The sequence below is a fragment of the Myotis davidii genome, unplaced genomic scaffold (assembly GCF_000327345.1).
Source record: "Myotis davidii unplaced genomic scaffold, ASM32734v1 scaffold902, whole genome shotgun sequence".
Lineage (NCBI taxonomy): Eukaryota > Metazoa > Chordata > Mammalia > Chiroptera > Vespertilionidae > Myotis > Myotis davidii.
Window position 1 is genome coordinate 3,029,282 of NW_006293951.1, and position 8,676 is coordinate 3,037,957.

Genomic DNA, 8,676 nt, shown 5'->3' on the forward strand with positions numbered 1-8,676 from the left:
TCGCCTCGGACGGGAGATCTTCCAGGGCTTTTTACCCGGCGGACATCCAAGCCCCCGACAGTGGCGTGGGCGCCCCGGCTCTGTCCCTGACACCAGAGCCCCAGCTCTGCAAACTGCCTGGACTCAGCGTCTTCCCCAAAGAAAAGCAAACAGTAACTGATGCGCTCCCGGCTCGCGCATCTTTCCAGCCTGGGCTCTCGGGGTTCTTCGCCAGCCAAACGCTGTGCATCCCACGCCTATCAGACGTGCCCCAAGGCGCCTGCTTTCTCCCCACTTACTTCTTCCTTCTTCCTCCCTCCCTTGGCCTGGTTCACCTCACACTCAACAAGGTAATTTCCACTCGAGGAAAGTCTTTGCAGAAGATGCTTGCCCTTGTCCAAGCTTTCTGTGCCCAGCTTATCACAAGATCACTTTCTACTCAGAAAAGGAGAAAAGAAAAAAGTCCCTATGGTGCCTGCACCCAGGAAGCCTCTAAGTGCCATTATTTCTTGCCCCAGGAGTTCTCTGGATTCTTCAATAAAGGAAAGTTGCATGAAGTTCCCTAAGTACAGTATCAACAACCCCCTACAATAAACATTTTCAAATAATACGAGCTAATCATTATTGAGACCACGTGCCAAGCAATCTTTTGAGTATGGCACATGCATTCTCTCCCATCCTAACAGCAACCCTTTGAGGTAGGAACCATTATCCCCAATTTACAGATGGTGAAAGAAAAAGTGGAATGTTTTCCCAAAGTCAGGCACCCCTTAAGTGATGAAGCCAAAAATTGAACCATAACTCCAAAGCCCTGAACTGGATCATTATGTTGGCTTCCATAACTAAATATTATATGCTCTTAAAATGGCCACTTTAATCAATATGAAAAGCAATGATGAAGAGTCACAAAAGGAGGTGAAGGCAAAGTCAGAGTGAAAGAGAATAAAGAATAAAGAAGAGTCGAGGATGGAGAACTACCGAGAGGAAAGAAGAGATAGAAGTGGGGAAAAAGCAATTTCTGTGTAACCAGGAGATTGTGGGATCAATAGGTCAGCTTTTTCTCAGTGGCCAGGAGTTGTTCAACACACACACACACACACACCACAAACACACACACGTGCTTTCTGACTTAGAAAGCAGGACTCAACTCTCCCATCATTGTATACATGATAAAAATTAAAAAAACAAAAAAACAGTTGCTGATGGTGTGGATAGAGAAGCAAATGATCATGCCCTTACAAAACCTTGACTAATAGGCTCTCTGGATGTGATTTCAGTGCCTCTGAAACAAACAAGAAAGCTTCCTTCCAGATGCTGACTATTGCAACATAATATTCTCTGATAAGTGAATGAGAGAGATGGAGGAGGGAAGAAAGAGAGCGAGAATACTTGAAACTTGCAACCACCATGAATCCAACCTGGCAGAGAAGCAGGGATGATAATGACCCATCGTGTCACCTATATCATTCCTAGCTCTGTTTTATGTCCCACCATTGCTCTTTTTTTTCTTCTGCAGAATTCTTGAAATTATCTTGTTTTATATTGCTCTGCCTGCTGCCTTAACTCTTTTTCAGAGCTAGGCAGTGGAGCAGAGTGGTTCAGGGTCTGGCTCTGGAGTTGGAGCCACTTCCTGCCTGTGTGCCCTTGAGCCAGTAAGTTACTTAGCTTCTCTGTACCTCAGTTTCCCCTTTGTAATCAGGGAGTAATAGTATTGCCTCATAGAGTTCTGATGAGGATTAAATGACAAAGATATCAGATTTGTGCTTAGCTTATAGTCAAGTATTTAAAATAAATTTTGCCCAGTGTGGCTCAGTTGGTTGAGTGTCATCCCATGCACCCAAGTGGTCACCGGTTGGATTCCCAATCAGGGCACATGTCTGGTTTGCAGGCTCAATCCCCAGAAGGGGGAGTGCAGGAGGCAGCTGATCAATGTCTTTCTCTTTCTCCCTGTCTCTCTCTATAAAATTAATAAAAACATCTTTTTTAATTTTTTAACATTTTTTAACACTAATTAAAAAGAAATACTTGCATTCATTCTCCTATTGTAAGAGTTTTACCTGTATAGCACTTACTCCGAGTGGAATTACTGAGTCAAAGAGCATGCGTGTTTTGAAGGCGCTAATTTTCACATCAACTGAAGTTGATCCTCCCGTCTTCCCATGAAGGAGTAAGTTCATCCTGTGTGGAGATGAGTGTTATTACTTTTACCAGTGCTGCATATTATTACTTTTAAAAATCCTTGCTGGAAAAAAAAACATACATTAAAAAAATGTCTTGCTGATTTTACAGGCAAAAAAGAAGGATCATCTTACTGTCATTTCAATCTACATTTTGTTGATAACTAATGAGACTGAACCTTCTGACCAAAACCATTACTATTAGTTATTTACCATTGATATTTCTTCTCTCTTCCCATCCTGCACAATTTTCTTATTGAGGTCTTTGTGTTTTTCCCTTTTATCTATGTAAATAAGATAAGGAGAAAATTTAAATAAATAAAAGGTTAGGGACTCTATTTTTTTCTGCCATCGGTCTGCTGAGAGAGGAGAAGACAGGGTAATAGAGGAAGTAATAGTCACCGGCAATGGAAAATGGACAACCTGGAACACATAAGCGGATGCTGGGGCCAGTGTGTGGGCCCTGCAGAGTGACCTGCCTGGATGCGTAATTCTAAATGCAAAACATAATGCATGCAGTTGACATCTCCATAATCTAACTTTCTCCTCTTATTCTTTTAAATTAGGAACAGTTCAGGAAAAGAGTTAAACATTCAGTTTTGCTCTTTAGGTTGAAATAAAATTCCTTGAACTACAAAACAACTTTAAGAACATAATCAAACACTTCTCTGTTGCAAAGATTATAGAAGAGTAATTGTTTTTGTAACCATAGAAACCCAGCTGATGGCATGGCTACATAACCAACTTGCATAAATAATTTTTAGTAAACCAAGTCAAACAAATCACTATGCCTCCTAAAATTCTCTCGTTGCCAGTGGAGGAAAGTTAGATGATTTGGCACTGTGTTGCATGCCCAGCTAAACTTCTTAGATTTTTTGACATTTTCTTTTTTTCTGCTATTTTTGAAAGTGTTTTTACTCCTTGCCCAAGGATATGTTTCCATTTATTTTAGAAAGAGAAGAAGGTAAAGAGGGAGAAAGAGAGAGAGAGAGAGAGAGAGAGAGAGAGACTCCCATACAACTGGGGATTGAACCTGCAACCTTGGTATGTGCCCTGACCAGGAATCAAGTCCACAAAGGGGTGATGATCCAACTGACTGAGCCACCTGGCCAGGGCTTGAAATTTTCTAATAAATACCAAGCACATGTCATAATAGTTCTCTACTCTGTCCTCTGATTTCTCCTACTGAAGTTCCTGGATATACCAGCCTATTTTCACGAGGATACTGAGAGGCCAAAAGATGTTATGCCCTGTCCATGGCCACATGCTAGGCAGAGCTACACAACCTCATTGACAATTTATTTCAACTACAGTCTTTGGGTGATTCAGAAAAACCCCTTACAAACTCTTTTTTTTCCCTTACAAACTCTTGATGTTCAATTTAGTTAACGGATGTAAAGATTAATTCCAACCTAATTCGTCATTTTCTTCAACTTCTTAAAAAAGATACCATATCTTGAATGCTAATCTATGATAAGCCCTGTTCTAAGCATTTTTAAATTGATTTTTAGAGAGAGAGGAAGGGAAAAAGAGAGAGACATACATTGATGTGAGAAAGAAACATCAATTGGCTGTTTGTACCTGCAACCTGCAACCTGCAACCTGGGTATGTACCCTGATCTGGAATCGAACTCGCAACCCTTTGGTTCATAGGACAATGCTCCAACCAAGTCACACTGACCAGAGCACTTCTTTGTTGCAAAGATGTAGAAGAGTAATTATTTTTTGTAACTATAGAAACCCAGTTGATGCCATGGCTACATAACCAACTTGCACAAATAATTTTTAGTAAAACAAGTCAAACAAAATCACTATTTCTCCTAAAATTATTCCATTTTAGAAATGCTTTTTTACATTACATTTTAAAATTACATCTTACATATATTAACTTATAAGAATGCTAGTAAATTGACAGTAATCATAATATGACAATAATAATATTCCTATTTTACAGATGAGGAAATTAAGGCACAGATAGGTTATGTACCTTGCCCAAGGCCTCACAATTGGCAAATGATGTTCAACTGTTCATATAAGCTTCTCTCCTAAGCCATGTACTCCTCTCTCACTTTCTACCACTTCCTCTTCTATCCCCAATGTATATCTAAGAATTACAAGTCATTGTAAGCAATGCAAAATAAGTCAAGTAAAATATTGATGATTTTTGTTCAGTTTCCAAACATCACTCCTGAAGCAGTTAGTAAAACTGAAAATTGAAATAAACCATTGAAGCAATGGGCGGTAGCAAGGGCGTGAGAAGCAAGCTACCCAGACTATGGAAACCTATAATGAAGCTGAACATGCAGGGCCCCGAGAAAGGACAATTAGTTGAAGGATGTGCACAGGAACAGGGGTGGGGATGGACGACATAACTCATGTTACAACACACCAGGTTAATTTTTAAAAAAATATTTTTCACTTTAGGACCAAAAGTTTTATCAGTCATCCATAAGACAAAACTTAACATTTACCTCTAGTGAGATCAAGTAGGAAAAAAAACACATAAAAAGCATACAGTGCATGCTTCAGATAAATACAAAGGCAAGTATATTTAAGTGAATTTCTTTCTCACAACAAGAACCAGAGCCCTCACCAGGTAGCTCAGGATAAAAGTGTTATCCTAATATGCCATGTTGTGGGTTCAATCCTCCGTCAGGGCACATACAGGAAGCAACCAGTGAATGCATAACTAAGGGGAACAACAAATTCTCTCTCTCCTCTCTCTCTCTCTCCCCCTCCCCCTTTCTCTTTCTCTCATAAATAAATAAGTAAATAAATAAATAAATAGAACAGGAACCACATTTATAATTGTATATACTGTTGGTTCACTAATTTATGACATAAACATAGCTCAGCTATTGTCTATTTTAGGAAATTAGACTTCAGGTTCATAGAATGAACTGAGTCATCACTGGGGCTTCTATCCAGACCAAAAGCAAAGTTGAGTTGTAACAATAATCATGTAAGTATTTTAAGTGTGACAACTTTAATGAATATCTATATTTTGTATAGAAAAACAAGTAACATTCGAAAGCACAGCTTGTAGTATATTTTTAGGAGCATATGATGAAAGAATTTAAGAGCATTTGGGTAAAAAAAGAAAAATTAAAATATGTAGAAACTGGCCAGGATCTAGTTGTTTTAGGAATCTCTACAGGGGAAGAAATATTATAGGATAATGAGAATCATTTCAAGTGTAAATCCGGACATATACTTTTTATAAAAGAGAGAGAGAACACAAAATGGAAATGAAAGCACAGTTGATAAACGTCAATGAAACTATCAAAAGTCACATGTAAGCACAGATCCTTTAGGTTAGCCACAGTATTACTTGTGCAAAGCAGACCTCCTCAGACACCAGGGTGAAGGTGTCCTGATGTAGTCTTGAGAGGAAGTCCACTTAAGCCCAGAAAGTCACCCCATCAGAGAGGACCCTAAGAAAATAACTACTCCATGGAAAAAGTTCTTCATCCACAAAACCATCTCTATGAATTTAGGGGAACAACCACAAGCTTAGAGCATTGTTCCTTAGGGAACTGGAAAGGCAGCTAGTTCAGAGAAAAAGATAGTATATATATCAGGCACTATACATACTCAACTTTTTTTTTCTTTTTTTTATTTTTATTGCTTAAAGTATTACAAAGGGTATTACATATGTCTCCTTTTTCCCCCCACCCTTGATAATCCCCTGGCCTCCCCTACGCCCCAGTGTCTTATGTCCATTGGTTATGCTTATATGCATGCATATAAGTCCTTCGGTTGATCTCTTACCCCTGCTTCTGCCCCCCTACCCTCCCCGGTCTTCCCACTGCAGTTTGACAGTCTGTTCGAGGCAGCTCTGCCTCTGTATCTATTTTTGTTCATAAGTTTATAATGGTCTTTATTATCCATGAATGCATACTCAACTTATTTAGACTACGCAGTACACACCTCGGAAGTATTACCCCTATGTTATAAACGGCAACACAAATGCTCCTTAAGTTAAGATATACAAACAACAGAGCCAGAACCTAAACCCAGGTTTGCCTTCTATTAAGTTCTCTGCTCTTTCTGGGCCTCTTCTACTGCAGACTTAGGTATAAACCAGGACCCTCCCTTTTAACCAGATGCCACCTCTGAGATCAGATTGGGGCTCACCAAGATGTGCACAGAATAGGGGGCTGTAGGCAAGGACAAGAAAGAAGTATCAAAACTTAAACTCAGAAGTCTAGTCCAGGGGTTGACAACCTTTTGTTGTAAAAGACCAGATAGCAAATATCATACCACGTGATATGATCTCTGCTACAACTGCTCAGTTTGGCCTGACAGTCTGGAGGCACCCACAGACAACACTGAAACCAATGGGGCAGTTGTGTTCCAATTAAACTTTATTTATGGACGCTGACATTTGAATGTATTATAATTTTCACATGTCACAAAATACTTTTTTCTCAACCATTTAAAAATATAAAAACCACTGTTGGTTCATGGGTGGTACAGAAACAAGCATTGGGCCAGATTTGACCAATGATCCACAGTTTGCCAGCCCCTGCTCTGGGTTAAACCAGTTCCGGACTAGCAGCTGTTCTTATTACCCGAATTTCTCGTAGTTTCTTCTCAATGATCTACCTACTTCCTTCTTTCCCTCACTCCTTCTTTCTCATCATGTACTGTTAATTATTATATACTGTATATTATGCCATTTAAATAAAACCTCCTATGCTGGCATACAAACTTACGGAAAAAAAATAAGGAAGTGATTATTTTCACAGCATGCAGGGGTTGAGGTTAACACATTCAGTCCCTGACAATATATTAGGGGTCAGGCAGTAGGCCTGGTTCTAGAGATAAGATTCAGTCCCAGGCTCACCAATCCTATATAATAAAAGCCTAATATGCAAATCGACCAAACAGCTGAACGACCTGCAGAATGACCAGTCACTATGATGCACACTGACCACCAGGGGGCAGACACTCAATGCAGGAGCTGTCCCCAGCACGCAGGCCCCAGGCCAGCCAAGGCAGGTGCCAGCAGGGGCCCCTTGGTCACCCCACAAGTCGGCCCTGATCACCAGCCAGGCCTAAGGACCCTACCCATGCAGAATTTTGTGCACCAGGCCTCTAGTAAAACTTGTATAAAAGACACCAATTGAGCATTTTATCTATCCGATGTTCTGACCTACTGTACAAACAGAACTCCTTAATAAAACAAACCACATAGATAAGCAAATAACAAAGCACAACCCTCTTTGCAACAAATGGCTAAAAGGATTACCTAGTAACTAGGCCTAATAACCTAGGAGGATTAATGTGCAAATATCATCACTTCACTCTAACAAACAAAAAATCTGATATCTCTGCTGAAATGTGCTAAAATTGTTATTACTGATGTTCCCTTTTCCTTTAAAAGTTTTTTTTCTTAATTTGCTGTATTCTGCTAAGTGCTTTTATTTTATATTGACACTTGTTTTTAATGAGCATGAAATTCCTCCTTTGTAAGATGGAATTTCTTACAAAGAAATTTTTTCTTTTAATGTGATTTTTTTCCCTTTTTATTAAATGTATTGAGCTGACGCTGGTTAACAAAATTATACAGATTTCAGGTGCACAGTTCCACAACACATCATCTGTACACTGTATTGTGTGTTCACCACCCCAAGTCAAGTCTCCATCCATCACCATTTGTTCCCCCATATCTTTCTCCATCTCCCTCTACACACCCCTCTGAATCACCATCACCACACTGTTGTCCGCATTCATGACGGTGTTTCTTTTTTACTCAACCCCTCCACCTCCATGTCCCACCCAACCTGTATGATGATGTTAATAAAAAGAAACATGGCTTGTTTTTAACGTAACCTCATAGCAAATTTTATTAAAGACTAGAGGCCCGGTGCACAAAAATTTGTGCACTGGCGGGGTGGGGTGGGGGGTGTCCCTCAGCCCCACTTGTGCCCTCTCACAGTCTGGGACCCCTCGGGAGATAACCACCTGCTGGCTTAGGCCCGCTCCCTGGGTGGCAGATGGCAGGCCTGATCCCTAGGTGCCTGCCCCGCCTCCCCGGGGTTGCGCACAGGGCAGGGCCAATCAAGGGGTTGGGGCACCACCCCCGGTTGGGCACAGGGCAGGGCCGATCAGGGGGTTGGGGTGCCGCCCCCAGTCCCACACAGGGCAGGGCTGATCAGGGGGTTGGGGTGCCGCCCCCAGTCGGGCACAGGGCAGGGCCGATCAAGGGGTTGGGGCCCCCCCCAAGTCACACACGGGATGCCCAGGTGGGCTGGCAGATCACTCCTGCCCCACCTGGCCGCCCCGGGTCCAGTCGCACATGGGACCCCCGTACCCCACCCAGGATTGCAGATAGCAGGCCCGGATGGTGGCAGGACAGGCGGGATGGCACTGTCCCGCCCTGCCTGCAGTATGCAAATTGTTGGTGGTTAATTTGCATATCATGCTGATTAGCCAGTGGGAGGTGCAGCGAAGGTATGGTCAATTACCATGTTTGTCTATTATTAGATAGGACTAGAGGCTTTGGGGATGCAGT

At 41.5% G+C, this 8,676-nt stretch overlaps 1 protein-coding gene across 1 annotated transcript in view; it reads left to right on the forward strand.

Moving 5' to 3' along the window:
- DENND5B (DENN/MADD domain containing 5B) overlaps nt 1-8,676 on the forward strand; it is an 831,092-nt gene that overhangs the window by 327,024 nt on the left and 495,392 nt on the right. The gene's annotated exons all lie outside the window — the stretch shown is intronic.